This window comes from Lathyrus oleraceus, chromosome 5 (assembly GCF_024323335.1).
Source record: "Lathyrus oleraceus cultivar Zhongwan6 chromosome 5, CAAS_Psat_ZW6_1.0, whole genome shotgun sequence".
Lineage (NCBI taxonomy): Eukaryota > Viridiplantae > Streptophyta > Magnoliopsida > Fabales > Fabaceae > Lathyrus > Lathyrus oleraceus.
The window spans coordinates 282,058,301-282,075,330 of NC_066583.1; the positions used below are offsets into that span (position 1 = coordinate 282,058,301).

Sequence of the window (17,030 nt, forward strand, 5' to 3'; positions counted from 1 at the left end):
TCAATGATGTATCAGATGAAGTTTCAAATTGCAAGCACTTGGTTTCATAAAGGTTGGCATTGGCCAAGTCCTTTGTATAGGGATGTTGCCTAAATTCTAAGTCCAATTGTCCAAGATCAAGCCAACAGTCCACACAATAGTTTTTTTAGGGTTTTTGTTTCTTATTATGTACATTAATGGTCAAAGACCACACAAGCAAACAAAATATACACAAGTAAGATATATCACACAATATTGTCCAAATGAACAAAGTGAAAATGGCATTAACATAAATAATTAGAATGGTATGAATAATGGAAAATGAATAAGGACTTGAAATTAAATTGCATTAATGTAAATGGCATCAAATTAAATGTTAGTTGTTAATGAGTTAGAAGTTAGTATTGCTTTTGTTTTTACTTTTCATTTTAAGTCATTCTTTGGAGAACACTCAACCTACTTATCACAAGCATGGATCCTTGAACCAAGACATCTTTCAAAGGAAGGAAAAAAGGCCAAGTTTCCACACAATACCATGAAAGATGGGAGACTTACAATTTCACTAACTAGAAAGTCATGCCTTTTGTGTCAAAAATTTAGCGCTATGTTAAGCAATCGTAATTGGACTTATGTAGAAGTCACAACTATTTGAGGTCGGACAATAGAATTTTGGTGTTAATGCATGTAGAGACATAGTATAATGGACTATGCTCAAGAAACATACCACACACAAAAAGAATATGCAAAAGAGGTGGCCTAATCTCATCCATACTTATGTTGATTTTGCAATCAACTAGCCTTAGGATTTAGAGATATCATAAGTCAAATGGAATGGATGCATAAAGAAGGGGAGTTAGATGAAGAGGGAGGGGAATAGATCAAAACTCAAATTGGTCAAAGGAGAACTTTTACCAAATTAAGATCATTCATTCATTTTGGGAGATGGAATGTACATTCAATCAATCCCCTAAATTCAATGATCTTAACCTAGCAAAGTCAAATCAACCTTGACCAAGGCCCAACAACACAAATCAAACTCATACAAACCATCAAAATAGCTCAACACAATTATTTGGAATTTATTCAATTTAAAAATACTAAAAATAATGCATTAAATTAAATGTGGTTTGTCAAATTCCTAAAACCTCATCAAAACACCAAAGAAATGGTCATGAGATTTATCATAGGTCAAACAAGGTCAAAGGACCTTGGAGAAAAAATTTCAGAATTTTTGGAAACTTAAAAGTATTTTTAAACAAATAAAAATATTCACAAAATCAATTAAATCATGAAAAATATTAATAATGATCCAAAAAATAATTTTAATTCAAAATATGAAAGAGGAATTTATTTAAATTTTTTTGGTGAAACTCTCATATTTTTTGGATCAATATTAAAATTAATATGAATTAATGAAAATCAAAGAAATCAAAATCAAAATAAAAAAATAAAAAAAAACGTGGACCACTTGATATCCCTCATTAATTGAGGTGGCAGATTAAGTGTATGAAAACATGCGTTCCATGGTGGAACTTAGTCAGCCCGCCACACACGTGGTAATCACAACCAACGCATGAGATTAAAACAATTTAAATCAGATCAATGGCTCAGAACCTGTCCAACACACCACCGGCGTTGGACCTCCGGTCACCTTCTCAGGCGAGGCTCATAGGACTGGTTCACTCATCACCATCACAAAAATGAAAAAGAAGGACATGATCTGAAAGAAAAAATGGCGTAGAGCACGAATATGTCCTCAATTTCAACTAACTCCAAATATATAGAAAGATACGAGGAGTTGAATTTTGAGGTGTGTCAACTGAGTTGCTTCGATTGGACCTCAAAGCAACTCAATCTTCTTGCCTACATTGGTAGGACTTCAGACAACCAAAGATCCAAGAGAATTGATGAGAATTGAGTGAGAATCGAAGAGAAGAAGATTTCTGAAAATTACCTTCAATGTTGTGCAGAAATGGATCTTGCTTGCTTTCAACTTGACTTGATCACACTCGAGAAGCTTGCAGAAGTGGTTTGGCAATGGTACAAAGCTTTGGATCCTGGAGTTTTTTTAATCTCCAAACAGTGAGATTCAAACTCAATTTTCAAGCTGAAAATTTTCAGGTTTTCCTTTGAATGGTGAGGGTTTGAATTGGGGGGCAAAGCTGGCGCGCAAGGTGCGTCTCAAATGAGCTCAGAGACCTTGTATTTATGGCATTTGGGATTGATAATTGCAAACTTGAAAAATTGCTAAGTTTGGCAAGGTGATGCACAAGCTTGCATGGGCGTGTACAAGCCCATGAAGCAATCCATTTTGATCCAATTGCAACTGTACTGAAGTTCAAATCATGCTTGAATGGCAAGGCAATGTGAAATGGAGTTTTGAACATTTGATTTTCTCCAATGATGCATACCTGTTAAGGCCATGCACAACCCTAGCAAATCTCATCCAAAATGCATGAAATATGGGTTCTTTGGAAAGCTTAGATCAAGGGGAACAACTTTTATGTTGGACACTTTTCCATTTGGAACTTCGATCACGGTGAATTTTGAGGTGGAAGTTTGGAAATTTCAACATGTTAAAATTTTTTCTAAGTGTTAAGTCATATATTTCAATATTCCACCTTGCTTAACTTTTTATGTGAGCTCCAAATGAGAAAATTGTCTTCATCAAAGTTGTAGCTCTTTCAAAGACCTTTAAAAGTTTCACCAATTTCATGTCATTTGGATTTAGAATGATAGATTTATGAATTTTTTAAGTTGAGGAAAATCACTTGTTCAATGGTATAGGTCAAAAATGACCTATAATGTATCCTCATATCACATGCTCATAAAAGTTTAATTAGATCTCACTCCAAACATAAAAGTTTAAGTAGACATCTTGAATTTTATTGTGAAACTTGGAAATATTTCATCTTATAAAAATTGAGCAAGTTATGGCCTTGGGAAGTTCACTTTCAAATTAGGGTTTAGACAAAATGACCTATAATGTTTCAACATAGAAAATGATTTTCCAAGAGAAACTAGCTCTAGGTCTCTACATGAAAGTTGTTTGGAATGTCATTTAGAGTAACGTTGCTCTTGGAATCATTTTCATATGGTAAAATTTGTAGGAGATAGGGTCTAGGGGGACCCAGTTTTTATCAGATGAATTCATTTGGCCAACCACCATCAACCAACTGGATAACATTCAATTCTCTTGACTTTCTATGCTCATGGTAGATCATACATGCATAAGATGATGAATTTTGAAGTGTCCCTTGAGATATTTGATCAATTGGTGAGATAGCTTGTTGGAGAAGTTACTTAAGATACCCGGTCAAACTAGGGTTTCCAAGGCAAATCCAGTCAAACTAGGGTTTCCAAGGCGAATCACCTCCAAACTCTTGAAGAATGATTGATCAATATAACATGTAGAGATCATTGTGACTCATATATGAGGCCTTGAGACATTGTGAATCAATCCTTGGTTGTGCTCTTAGCCATGAGGGTCTCAAACCCTAGATATGAACTTGATGGGTCAACGATGATCATATCCTACCTACAAAAGAGTTAGGAAAATGCAAAGACATGTTTTTGGTATTTTGATTAGTAAAATGATAATATACAAGTATGATACAATCACATGGTTCTTGGTGATCTTTCCCAAAACAAACCCAATGAAAGAGGGGTAAGGAGAATGCCAAGGTATGATCCCAATGCTAATGCATATGATGAAATTGCATGAGGGATCTTAGGGTCAAAATTAGGGTCTTACACCTTCATTGAACCTTTATTAACCATTAAGATATCTTGAAGTTTGAATGATATGGCATGAGAATAAACTCATGAACCAATGTTGAACCAATGTAATAAATGTAATCCTCTTTTAACCAAAATGAAGCCCTAATGCCATGATGAATAAGTGTTTACTATGATCTTTTGTTCCTTTTTCTTTGAATTAAAACCAAAGCCTTCTTAAATCCATCATGCACATTTTGATACAAGGTGGAGCATCCATAAAAAAACCCTAATCTCCAATGCCTTGCTATATACTTATGATTAACCATGCTTGAGAACCAAGAACCAAATGATATGCTACTACTAATGAAATGATGTGCTAATGAATGAGATGACATGCTAGGATGAAAATGAGGGTATGACAACTGGGGAACATTAACCATCTTATCACTTGTGATTTTCTATGTGCCTTAGTCCTTGAATCAAGGCCTTGTTTCATTCATGATAACTTCCTTTATTCTTTGTATTGGTATGTGCTTGAATTGGTCTTGAATAGATATTGCTTTGTTTGTTTGGTTACTTGTTCATGAATTCATAGTTCATGTCATCACATTACTTGCTTCAAAGGTTTTTCTTTTCATTTGGTTCTATCCACAAGCATGGCATAGTCAAGTTGCATTCAAAATGTTTGGTTGCTTGATTTACAAATTTGCTCATCATTTTAGTACATTGCTTGTGCTTGCATTGAGTCTTGTGGATACCCTATTTCATAGTCCACTGGCATATCATTGTTGGTTAGTCCATTTGTGGCATTGTTAATCCATGATTGATTTCATGCACATTCATGATCCCTTGGTTTTAGAACTTTAAATTCATTCATTCAAGTTCATAGTACATGTTTCATTCAAGACCATTCAAACATGATTTTAGTAGGCAAAACAAAGCATTGTTTCAATACATTCAAAAGGCATTTTATGCAAAGATCCATTCATACATAGGCCATTTACATCACTTTTACAAAACAAAATAGAAAAATAAAACTTTGACCAAAGTTGACTTTGGTCAACCATTGACTTTTTGGTCAACTTTGACCAAAGTTAACACACTTCTTCTAAAGTTCCTAAACTTCATAACATCATCCTTCATTCTTCTTGCTTCATCATTTTTCTTCCAAGTTAACTTCCTTTCCAAGCAAAGCTTGTTTTGCATTTTGGTCATGGCATATAAATTTCTTGGTGATCTTGTTTGAAGCCTTGCTTCAATGTCCATAACATGTGGCATACCTACAAAACAACTATGAATCATTCCACATACAATCCATACATACACCCAAACACATGTGGATGCATTCATGTTCTATCCTATGTCATAAGCACCATCCTAAAACATTTAAGCATACATACCAATATCCATACATGTAAAAATGTTGCAGTAGCAAGACACACAAGCAGCCAAAAGTCCAAGGCACCTGTATCACAAAGGCCATTCAAATCTGCCACACCTTAACATGTTTAACAATGCATGACATTCCATGACTAACAGCAACCAGAGTAATGCATAGCCTGTTGAAGCATCCTGCAAATAGAGTAAACCTACAATGCACAATATCAAGCTCCCTTCCACCAAATCTGGCAGCATAGCAACAACAATCCAACTCACCATCTGCAACTAACAATGCTTTCCACTAGTCCATAAACTACAGTCACCATCAAGCATCATTCTGCGACAATCCAAGGCAATCAAGACATCACACATCAACCTGCAAGCAACATTGGCAATGCACAACAAATCTGCAGCAAGCAAGCCAACTTGCAATGCATCACAACACAAGCAAATCATGTAGCCAACAAGGGAATCTGGGTAGCAATTCATACCAGTCCTAGCAAGCCAGCAACAGACTATGGATAAATTCAACACCTGGTTGTTCAACAACCATAGTTCAAGCTTCAAGAGATAACTCTATATTTCAACTCTCAACTAACTTTTGTTTTAATAAAGTGTAGTAATTGTTTCATTCAGCTAAGACTCAGCATTTAGCTTCACTGAGCTTTCCTCCAACTGATTCTTACAGGGAATTATGCTCTAACCAAGTGCAAAAAAAACAACCAACAATCAAGCTATTATTCACTAACATAAGTTTACACTAATTTAAATTTCTAACACATTTTAATTCTAATTAACATCACAGCTTAGCATTGCCATACACTAACATTTCAGTAGGGAGCTGCATTTCGAAATAAGAGGGCGGACCACACCACTGCACTACAGACAAAATCATAACTTCAATCACATTTGCTTGTACATGTTTTTTCTCACACCCACACATTCATTCCCTCACTACACACATTTGATTCCTTATGACCTCACACGAGTGCACCTCATAATTCATCTCTGACTCTCCTATAAATAACAACCACAGATTCAAGCAAGGGGGAGGGAATACACCTAAAGACAGTCTGCCAATTTGACTCCTCCCTCACCTCTTTCCCTCTTTCAGAATTCATCACTCTACACACAAACCATAAAACCACACGCATTCGCTTTCAAACCTTTCACCGTCTCATCTGCTTTTCACTCAAGAGTAACCATAGAAGAAGCATAAAAAGTAAGGAATAGAGAAGCATGAAGAGGAAACATACCTGAATTAAAGCTTCATCATCTCCAATTCATCCTCACCGGAACCACCGCGTCGGAGGTATTCACTTCTTCCACTCACCAAACCGAAGTTGCCACTGTGTAGATCATACTCCACAGAGAATTAACCCTCATTCAATTGTTGAAGTCCGTGCACGGTTCCCATTTAATTTATCTTTTAAGACTTAGGGTTCTTCATTTCCAAGCTTCTATCCATACTTTTGGATGAGGTTCTAGACACTTCATCACCATATTCGAGCTCAGGGTGAAGAGGTGAACAAGTTAATGTAGATTGTTGTAGGTTCTAGGTTCTCCGCCTTCGCCGAAGGCGACGCCGACGCGACGGAGACGGTGGAGGGATGACGAACATGAGAATGGTGCGCGTTTCCTTGTTTGAACCAAGCCCATTTCTATTTTTGACCTTAAGGGTGGCTTTTGGGCCTCAAGCCCACTTCTTCACTTTTCACACCCCACCAAGCCAGCCATACCCCCTTTCGTCTTTTCTTTTTTCTTTCCTTTTCTTTACATAGTTTTTTTTGTTTATTTTCTATTGTTATTTCAATATTATTTCTTATTTTCCATTTTATCCTTGTAGAAATTTTGTTCATATAATTTTTTATATTGAATTTTATTTCATTTCCTTTTGATTATCATTCATTTTAATTTCACTTTTGTTCATGTTTTGGTTTAAGTTGATTGCTTGGTTAATGAGGTCTTCCACACTTCAAATCATTGATAGATGAACTTGAAATTGATTCAACCTTCTTTGATTCAAACTATTGGTATATGATCATGAATCATCTTCAACACTTTGCCTCAATGATAGGTTATCCCTTTATGCGCCATATTTTGAGTCCTTTGATTTGTGGATAGATTGATCCCTATGTGATTGCCTTAGCTCTCCTCTTCACTCTCTCTATCTACATCCATCTACTTCTTTGTTTTATACCATTGTGTTACATGTTGTAGGAAATTAACTTTGTGTTTTTTCTCTAACATGTCTGACACATAGATTGTTATTGACCGATCTCAGATAGGTATGGCTTCTATACAAGCATACTTACGATTGCTTAACATAACGCTAAATTACCCCGATGTGATCAATTGACTACTAACAGTTATTTATTGACTTATTGACTTTAGTTTCTTATCATTTACGTTTATGCCTTTACTTTAAGTCATTTACTTTTATGCAATTTATCTTTATGCATTTACTTTTATACTCCTAACTCATAACATCTTTATCTTATTGCACTTGATTATTTCCCTTTCATTTGATTCTTGTTAAGGCACTCTTAATAAAATCAAAACATAATAAAATACTTAAAGGACTAGATCACACTTTCACATAAGCTTGATTTGGACCATTGCACTTTGCCCTAAGCTTGGAGATATGAACTTTGGACCTTTAGACCTTGGACCTAGGCCTTAGAACCATTGCTTGATTTGGAGTGACCTAGGATCCATGGACCTTTTGGACACTTTTCACTTTTCTCTTGGTGAACTTCTGAACTTATCTTATGATTTTACTCATCTGCTTTATGCCTCTTGCTTATTGCATTCATTTGCTTAGGCTTAGCATACATTTGCACACACATGGCTTTCTCTTGGGCTACCTAACAATGAGACATATGACAGTACACTCTTGCACCCACATGACTTTTTCTTGGGCTACCTAATATTGAGACCTTGGGCTAGTTTTGTATGATCATGCATCTTATTTTGTTCATCAATCATATTCCCTTTGATTTGGCTTGATCAAATTCCACTTTGATCAATTAAATATTTTCATCTATCACTTCCCCCCTAGTCTTTGTCAAGTGACCATAAGTCCTTTGGTCATTTGATAGGACTTGTCTCTGTCACTTTGGAGCTTCATCCTCTCAACACATACAAGAATTCTAGTGGACTACAGATCTCCTCATCAAATCTCAATCATCTGACTCATCCCCACAAGCATCTTTGGGAACCTGCTTCAACAACTTGTCAGACATTGACTAGGCTTGCATGCCATAAGCCTTAAGTAATAGAAAATTATGAAAGGGGATCTTCCCTACCTTTGTCTAGAGTATCTCTATGCACGGGATGTAGACCCTAGTTTCTCATAGTATTCGTTTCTATTCATAGTGTCGCAACCTGAAAAATACAGTGCGAAAAAAAAACAACCGGCGAAAGAAAAAGACAGAAGAGTCGCCACCGTGCGTTATTCATCCCAAAGGAGGGAAAGGAAACGCTCGAAATAAACCTGAAAAAAGGAAAGGACAAGACAGGGTCTCGCAACCAAATCTTGGGTTCGGGAGTCGGTTATGCGAAGGGAAGGTATTAGCACCCCTACGCATCCGTAGTACTCTACGGGATCCACTTTTGTGTTTTTTGTCTAAAGGGTGTGGGTTTATCTTGTGTTGTTTGCCAAAAAAAAAGGGTTAAATAAAAATGACTCGCGCGGATGTCGCATCCACTGCATACGTATCTCATCTGAATATGAGAATCAGAGTCTTCGTAGCTCGGATGACCTATGGGTTGGGGGATGTGTGCTCGCTAAGACATCGCGTCTTATGCCTACGTATCTCATCTGGCCTGAGAATCAGAGCAAAACGTAGTTCGGCTAACTACGGGGTTATGGATTGGGTTTTGGACGAACGACGTCACTACGCAATCTACCGGATGCTCGACCTTTGGAGACTTACTCGCCTGTAGTAGAAGGAGTTAACGTGTTGCTTTGGGTTTTAGGGTTTGGGATGCTCGAGGGCAAAAAGGCAGTCCTTGACGAAGGAACCGCGCTACCTACAGGGATATGAATACAAAACACAAAACATGTATCTCAAAGTAAAATGCCACCAAGGGGCTCAAACGTTGCCTCATATCGAGGTCTTCCAGCTAGGGAAGCAGTAAAATGCTGGAAAAATATAAAAGTACCACGCGGATAAAGATCCGAAGTAACAGCAATTAGAGGAGTAAGAAACCCTGAGATCCTTCCAAGTTAATGCCATCAAAGAAAAGTGAGTCAGTACAGGTAATCGGAATGAACCTCCAGGGGTTATCCCACAAATAAAGTGGGAAACCACGCAAGTTATCCCTGCAAAAGTCATGTGAGCCCTCACAAAAATTCAACAAAAGGGTTAGTGAAACACCATAAGCATTTTTTTCATGATCAACAGTATGGTTTCAGAAAAACTCAAACCCTGTGGCATACACTCAAAAATTAAACGGTTAAACATTCAAGGCATTGTTTATACATTCATATACATATTAAACCCATGGGCAAAGGTAATGAGAATAATGGCAAACCTGATTGGAGAGCTTGATTGAAATTGAGTTGCACCCGTGAGGTTTACAAAACAATCTTCAGGGTTTATGTGAGGCAGAGGTGATTCTGTGTAGTTGAGTTCCCTTCGGGGTTTGGAGGCTGCTCTGAACTCCGTTAGGTCTTCTCTCACTATATTTTTCCTCAGGGTTTTGTTCCAAGGAAACCTCAGAGTATTTTGCTTCTCTCCCTTCTTCTCCTCTTCTGTGTGGCCTTTGTTTCAATGAAACTCTAGTATTTATAGGCTAATATTGGTAGCTTAGTGAACTTTTGAGAAAGGTCCAAGTCCAAAAAAAATTATTATATTTTATTTATTTAATTATTTATTTAATTAATTAATTAATTTTTTTAATTATTTTTTATTTATTTATTTTTTTGTAAAAAAATTATTATTATTATTATCTTTTTTTTTGTAAATTTTTTTTTTGTTTTTTTTTTCATTCATTTTTTTTTCGTTTTTTTTTTTTCGGATCTAATTCTAATTGACATGATGAAATGCAATATGAAATGCTAAATGAATGCATGAATGAGGAGGGCAAATTTTGGGGTGTTACAGCTGCCCCTATTCAAACATCAGCTAACCCGAGTAGGATGAAAGCGAACAGCTTATCAGACAAACGGGGTGAGCTGTGATTGAATACCAAAGATAGACCGAAAATTTGCGCTCCGAGAACACCACAAAAACGCGGAAATACACCGCGCTGTTTATTTCTTCCGATCCTCTGGCTGAATCTGAATCAGTCTTCTGACTTAGTCTGGAGTTTCGATCCTCTGACTGAATCTATACTCAATTTAATCCTCTGGTTGGATATTAGTTTTGATCCTCGGGCTGGATACGATTTTGATCTTCTGGCTAGATCTTCTTCGATCTTCTGGCTAGATCTCCTCCGTTTCGATTCTCTGGCTGAATCTATTTCCTTTGATTCTCTGGCTGAATCTACTTCGATCTTCTGGCTAGATCTGAATTGTTTCGATTCTCTGGCTGAATCTATTTCCGGTCTTCGGGCTAGACCTGACTTCGATCTTCTGGCTAGATCTTCTTCGATCTTCTGGCTAGATCTCCTTTGTTTCGATTCTCTGGCTGAATCGACTTCGATCTTCTGGCTAGATCTGGATTGTTTTGATGATAAATTCCCGTCATTAGGATCCCGCATCTGAGGCATGCGCTGGTTGACCCTCTTTTGAAATCTAAACCCAACCTTCATATTAAATATGCAGCTTCGAGAATATTCCACTTTTGGGCTTCGTACATATTCTTCGGGCTAGAACATGTTGTAACGACTCCTCAATTAGACTTGCTGGGGAAATAAAGCTTGTAGGCGACTTCACTGGGGAATCTTCAAATTGAGCCTTAGGCTGGCTTACTGGAGCACGATTCTCAGGCTGAATCTTCGAAATGACCCTCAGGCTGGATCACTGGAACACGATTCTCAGGCTGAATCTTCGAAATGGACCCTCAGGCTGGATCACTGGAAAACGATTCTCAGGCTGAATCTTCAAAATGACCCTCAGGCTGGATCACTGGAAAACGATTCTCAGGCTGAATCTTCAAAATGACCCTCAGGCTGGATCACTCACGCTTGATCCTCTGGCTGGATCTCATGACCTTGGTTGTAAAGTAATTCTTCAGTCTGCTTGGAAGAACCTGTTTATCAGCTTATGTGTATGCTTGATATGATATGCATGCAAATGCAAATGTTATGCATGGTGTAAAAAGAAATCTGCTTGGGGAAGCAAACTCCGGTAGGGAACAGATCGCTGTATCAATCCTTGAATGCTCTGTGGGGAATGATCCGTCTGCCGGGACCAATGAGCCACCAAAAATAAATTGGCTGCTTGAAAAGTTGACCTTGCGGGGGGAGTATCAACTATGGAAACTTTTCTCGGCGAGGCTCTGTGAGGAGAGTCTGTGGGGAAAACACTTCCTGGGGAAATGTCGTAGGAAACGACCTTTGCTGGGGATATGAACTTGCTAATCGTCCTCTAGCTGGGGATTAGAACAAATCTGTTAGAAATAATGTTGGGGATGAGATGAACACTGGGAACACCACCCTCTTGTCCGTTGGGTATGCAACCACTCCGCTGTTGCTAGGAAGATACAGTCTGACACCGTCAACTCCGCTAGGGATATATAGTCTGGATACTGTCAACTCTACTGGGGATAGACAGTCTGGATACTGTCAACTCTGTTGGGGAACATGCTCTGCTGGGGATAGATAGTCTGGATACTGTCAACTCTACTGGGGATAGATAGTCTGGATACTGTCAACTCTACTGGGGATAGACAGTCTGGATACTGTCAACTCTGTTGGGGAACATGCTCTGCTGAGGAGAGACTTTGTCAACTACTTGGGGATGAGGATTCATGACTTGGCATCCGGTTCCTGTGACCTGCAACCAAAAATACACGTATGCCTCGGGGGAATTACTCGGTTTGAATTCACCGTCCGGGATTAAGCACATTCAAAGCAATTTTAAATGTTTTCCTGTGCAAATCATCTGCAAAAGCCACCGTTATGTTCATATGCAATATGTTTTATCAAAAATTCGGACATTTTTGCAAACAAACTGATAAATGAAAAATAAAGAGGCTCTTTAACTGAATTATTCGGCTCTTACTGGGGAGAAAATTTGTGCCAGGAATAGGCGAGGGTATCAGAAAGCTGATCCCTGAAAAGAGGTGATCGCTATAAAAAGAGAACTATCCTAATGGCAAATGTGGAAACGGGGTCCCACTGAGTTTCGACTCTGCTATGGCTTGTATGTCCTCAAGACGCTCTGCTCATCTTGCTTTCTGAAGTGGATGATTAGTCGATCTTTAACCTTCGAAGATTACCGGATTGAATGAAACGGTGATATAACACTGATGAACTCAGATCGCAGTCGTTCGCTTATTCCCTAACTTTTGCCTGGATCGCCCCCTTTTCGGGTTTTCAATCCACCGGGATACCCATTTTTGCCTGAGCCGCCCTTTTGGGTTTTCGACTCACCGGGTGTACTCTTTTTTTTTATATCCCTAATTTTTGCCCGAACCTCTTTATTCTCTTTTTTTTTTGTTCGTCGGGATGCCCCTTTTTTGCCTGAACTATTCTTTTTACTGTCCAGCGGGTCTATTTTATGCGAAGTATTTTTTAACCGCGTCTGAGTTAATAGGGGACGGGAATCCTTCGCCCTCCATGGTTGTTAGCGTCAAAGCTCCGCCATAGAAAATCCTTTTAACCACGTGCAGACCCTCCTAGTTCGGTGTCCATTTGCCCCTGTGATCTGTGTTGGGAGGAAGAAATCTTTTGAGTACCAATTCACCGACTTGATACCCCTAAGGGCGCACTTTCTGACCAAATGCTTTCTTCATTCGTCTCTGATCGAGATACGTCAATTCTGGGTACGTAGTTCCAGCATAGCACCATTTCCCATTGGTTTGATTGATGACCAAAGCTGAATCCCCGTATACATCCAGGGTTTTAATCTATATATTGACGGCTTCCTCAAGTCTTAGGATACAAGCTTCGTATTCGGCTTTATTGTTGGTGCAGGGGAAAGTTATTCTGGCACCAAATGGCATATGAACCCCCTTCCGGTGTGATCAACACTATACCAACTCCGCGACCATTGACGTGGACCGCCCCATCAAACATCATAACCCATTTGGATTCAGGGTCAGGCCCCTCCTCCGGGAGTGGTTCCTCTCAATCTTTCGATTTGAGAAACATGATGTCCTCATCAGGAAAGTCAAACCTCATAGGTTGGTAATCATCAATTGGTTGCTCTGCAAGATAGTCTGACAAGACACTTCCCTTGATGGCTTTTTGTGAAGTGTATTGGATGTCATACTCTGTCAGTATCATTTGTCACCTAGTAACCTTTCCGGTAAGTGATGGCTTTTCAAAAATATACTTGACTGGATCCATTTTTGATATCAATAGAGTCGTGTGAGTCAACATATACTGTCTTAGTCGGCGAGCAGCCCATGCCAAAGCGCGGCAAGTTTTCTCGAGCAATGAGTATCTTTGTTCACAGTCGGTAAACTTTTGCTAAGGTAGTATATTGCATGCTCTTTTCGACCTGACTCGTCATGCTGACCGAGCACACAACCCATTGACCTTTCTAACACAGTCAAGTACATGATCAACGGTCTTTCCTCTCGGCCTGTAGACTGGCCCCGATCTTGATCTCTTTCTTGTCGTCTTCGGTACCAATGTTGATGGTCTCAACCACCTCCTGATAAGGTGTAATAGCTCGGTCCTCCTGTTTCAACAATCTGGCTAACCCTTCAGGCAATTCACAAACTTCCTCAGCCCCTTCTTCGGCTTGATAGATAGGATTGTCGAAGTCATACTTGGCCATAGCAGTGTCGTTAGCAGTGAGATCAGGGTGGTCGGCTCTGCATGATGGAGGATCATGCTTTACCTTAGAATGAGAGATTTTTTTTTGGAAAGAAAGAAAAAACGGAAAAATAAACATTGCCATTTTTTTTGTAAAAGTAAAAAAAAACTGAAAGAAAGAGAACACAAAATTGTTTGCAAAAGCCGTCCTTTATTGATGATAAAAATAATTGCGAAATGTAAGTAAATGGATGGCCCTACAAATGAGCCGTTACACCTTGGGCAAAGTGTAAGACTTTATTATGCATGTAATAAAGGAAAACAATAAAAATCACTCTTTCAGTAGAGTAACCCAGACGGTTTTTTCAGACGACCAATTGTCGAGCTTTTCTCCCGGGACACACGGGCGAATCCAGCTATCTAAGTCACAGTCGCTGTCAGCCTTGTCTTCATCTGCAACATTGACGATGTGGGGAGAAACCAACCCCCGCTGGAGAGAGTACCAGTTTCATTCTTCTGAGATCCCGGAGCATACCCCAATCCAAACTTGTCTTCTTTGATGACTGGCTCCACAAATTTGCCCCAGCCTTGGGCATTACCAGCTTCAACCACTTCGACAGCATTAATCCCCTGCCCGCCGTGAGCCGGCATCGGGTTCTGGATAACATTAGGCACCGGAGCAAAATTGATAGCCTGGGCATCTCTCAAATCTTGTACCTTTAACTGGAGAGCCTTGCAATTATCTGTAGTATGGCCAGGTGCGTTGGAGTGAAAAGCACATCTGGCGTTGACATCATAACCTCTAGGCAAATTATTGGGATCGATTGGTGGGGCCAAAGTTCTCAATGTAACTAGATTCATGTCAATCAGCTTGGGAAGTAATACTGAATAAGGCATTGGGATTGGCTCGATGACCCGGTCCGTCTGCCTTGGACGTTGTTGATAGTGTCTCTGCTGACCCGGATTACCTCCTTGTTGTTGATTGTTGTACCTGGGTTGTTGTTGCGGATGATATTACGGTTGAGGAACAGGTGTTGGAATAGTGACTGCGGCCACTTGATCTTGGTAATAATTAGGGCGTCCTTTACTCCTGCCTCTGCCGGCATACACAACGCTAGCCTCGCCTTCTTTTCTTCGCTGACCGTTACCAGCAAACGGTCTCTTGGGACTTGATGGGTTGGAAACACTATTGTCTTGAATTCGGTCCATCTTCAACAGACTCTCGATTCTTTCTCCAGCAATTACTATCTCTGCAAAGCTGATTGACGGGCAAGCAGCCAATCTCTCAATATAATTGCCTTGAAGAGTGTTCATGAACATGTCCGCCATCTCCCTTTCAGACATAGGGGGTTGGACGGACGCAACAATCTGTCTCCAACGCTGAGCATACTCTCTAAAGGTTTCCTTGGCAGTCCGAGACATACCTTGCAACAAGGTCCGATTTGGAGCCATGTCCAAGTTGTATTGATATTGCTTGATAAAAGCCTCTGCCAAGTCTTTCCAGCTCTTGATGGTAGTACGAGACAAATGAGAATACCATTCACGAGAAGCTCCAGTTAGACTGTCTTCAAAATAGTACATCCATAGCTTTTCATCTTCCGTGTGAGCTCCCAACCTTCCCAGATAAGATTGGAGATGAGTGCGTGGGCAAGAAGCCCCGTTGTATTTCTCAAAAGTAGGGGGTTTGAACTTGTGAGGAATCCTTACTCCCTAAACCAGACCAAGATTTGTGACATCAAAACCTAAGGAATTTTGAGACTCCAAAGATTTGAGCTTCTCAGCAAGCTCATCCATACGGCGAGTGGTCTCGAGGGCTTCGTCGTGCAAAGAAAATTGATCATACTGACAATCTTCAGTAACGGGGTGCCCGTTAATCCGAATTCCTTGATTCACATTATACCTTCCGCCAATACCATTTCCAACATTCTCTGTGTTGCCAACATTACCCGGGTTTCCATCAGCACTTGCGTTACCCGCGTTACCAGTGTTCACAGGGTTATCAGCGTTCCCAGGGTTACCAGGGTTTTCCTCAGCATTTGGTATCTCCACCTCCGGATCGGGTCTCGGTTGCTCAACCAATTCCCTCAGCTTTTCTTGACCTGCTGCCATACCAGTCATCAATGTCATGAACTGATCCATCCTTTCACGCATATCAGCCAGCTCTTTCTGTACTTGGTCCATCGCTAGTCGTGGACGGTTTTCCTTTGTCGGATATCTGTGAACTCGCTTGGGACCAATAACTGCCTGATACAGGGAACAAACATTAGACACTGCGGTGACACCTGCAAAACAGACAAGGGTTAATATGCATGGTATGCGATGCACTGCTTGTTCAGTTTTAAGGCACCCCCGTTTTGAAAGGGAATACCCTGCAAATGAATAAGCATGCGATGTTGGATGCAAATATGCAGATGATGTTATGCAATGCAAAGGCATGTCAATCAGAATTGATGGATCCGCTTGAACATCTGTCAGGTTGCACTGTCTGGAGAGAAATTAAGAGCACACCAAACAAAGGTCATGGGATGGATCATGTTATCCTTAATATCAACCACCCATTTTGGTGGATTATGGTTTACACCTTATCAACACCCGAGTTTCATTGATATTAAGGATACCTGATCGGATTAACCATGAATCAAGGGTTTGTTGTAAGTCACGAGCATGGAGTTTAGGTTAAGAACCACCCAAAAGGAGTGTACTAAGGTTTAAACCTGCCAAACATGTTCTACAAAAGGTTCCCATAGTAATAATCCCATCTTTCGGATATTTTCAGAGGAACGACTACTCGTATTCCAAAAATATTCTCAAGAGAGACTCTTATGAGTGTAGTATCGCGTAACAATCGTATCAAATCTCACACTTGAACGACTTCGCACTACGTCCTACGAATAGGCCAAGATGGGTTTGGTAAACTAAGGTCCTCGGCTTCTTAGGTCTATATTGGAACAAGTAATGTCTAACCACAACTTACTTGTGTGACATCATTGATCTCAACATGACCTCCACCAAGTGAATGGGCTTGCAAGTCGACTCGCTAAGGAATAACTCCACACAAGTCGACAGGACTATGC

General features: G+C 39.7%; 1 long non-coding RNA gene across 4 annotated transcripts; it reads right to left on the minus strand.

Moving 5' to 3' along the window:
- Nucleotides 1–4,594: 4,594 nt before the first annotated feature.
- Nucleotides 4,595–6,775, minus strand: LOC127083900 (uncharacterized). 4 transcript variants are annotated; one of them, XR_007788575.1, is made up of 3 exons: nucleotides 6,336–6,775; nucleotides 5,100–5,778; nucleotides 4,595–4,979 (listed from the first exon to the last, which is right to left on the minus strand). It is a non-coding gene; the product is annotated as an uncharacterized LOC127083900 (long non-coding RNA). The 4 variants fall into 4 exon arrangements; XR_007788577.1 differs by having other exon boundaries at nucleotides 5,100–5,613; nucleotides 6,336–6,773; XR_007788578.1 differs by having other exon boundaries at nucleotides 5,100–5,486; nucleotides 6,336–6,771.
- Between the last annotated feature and the right edge of the window lie 10,255 nt (nucleotides 6,776–17,030).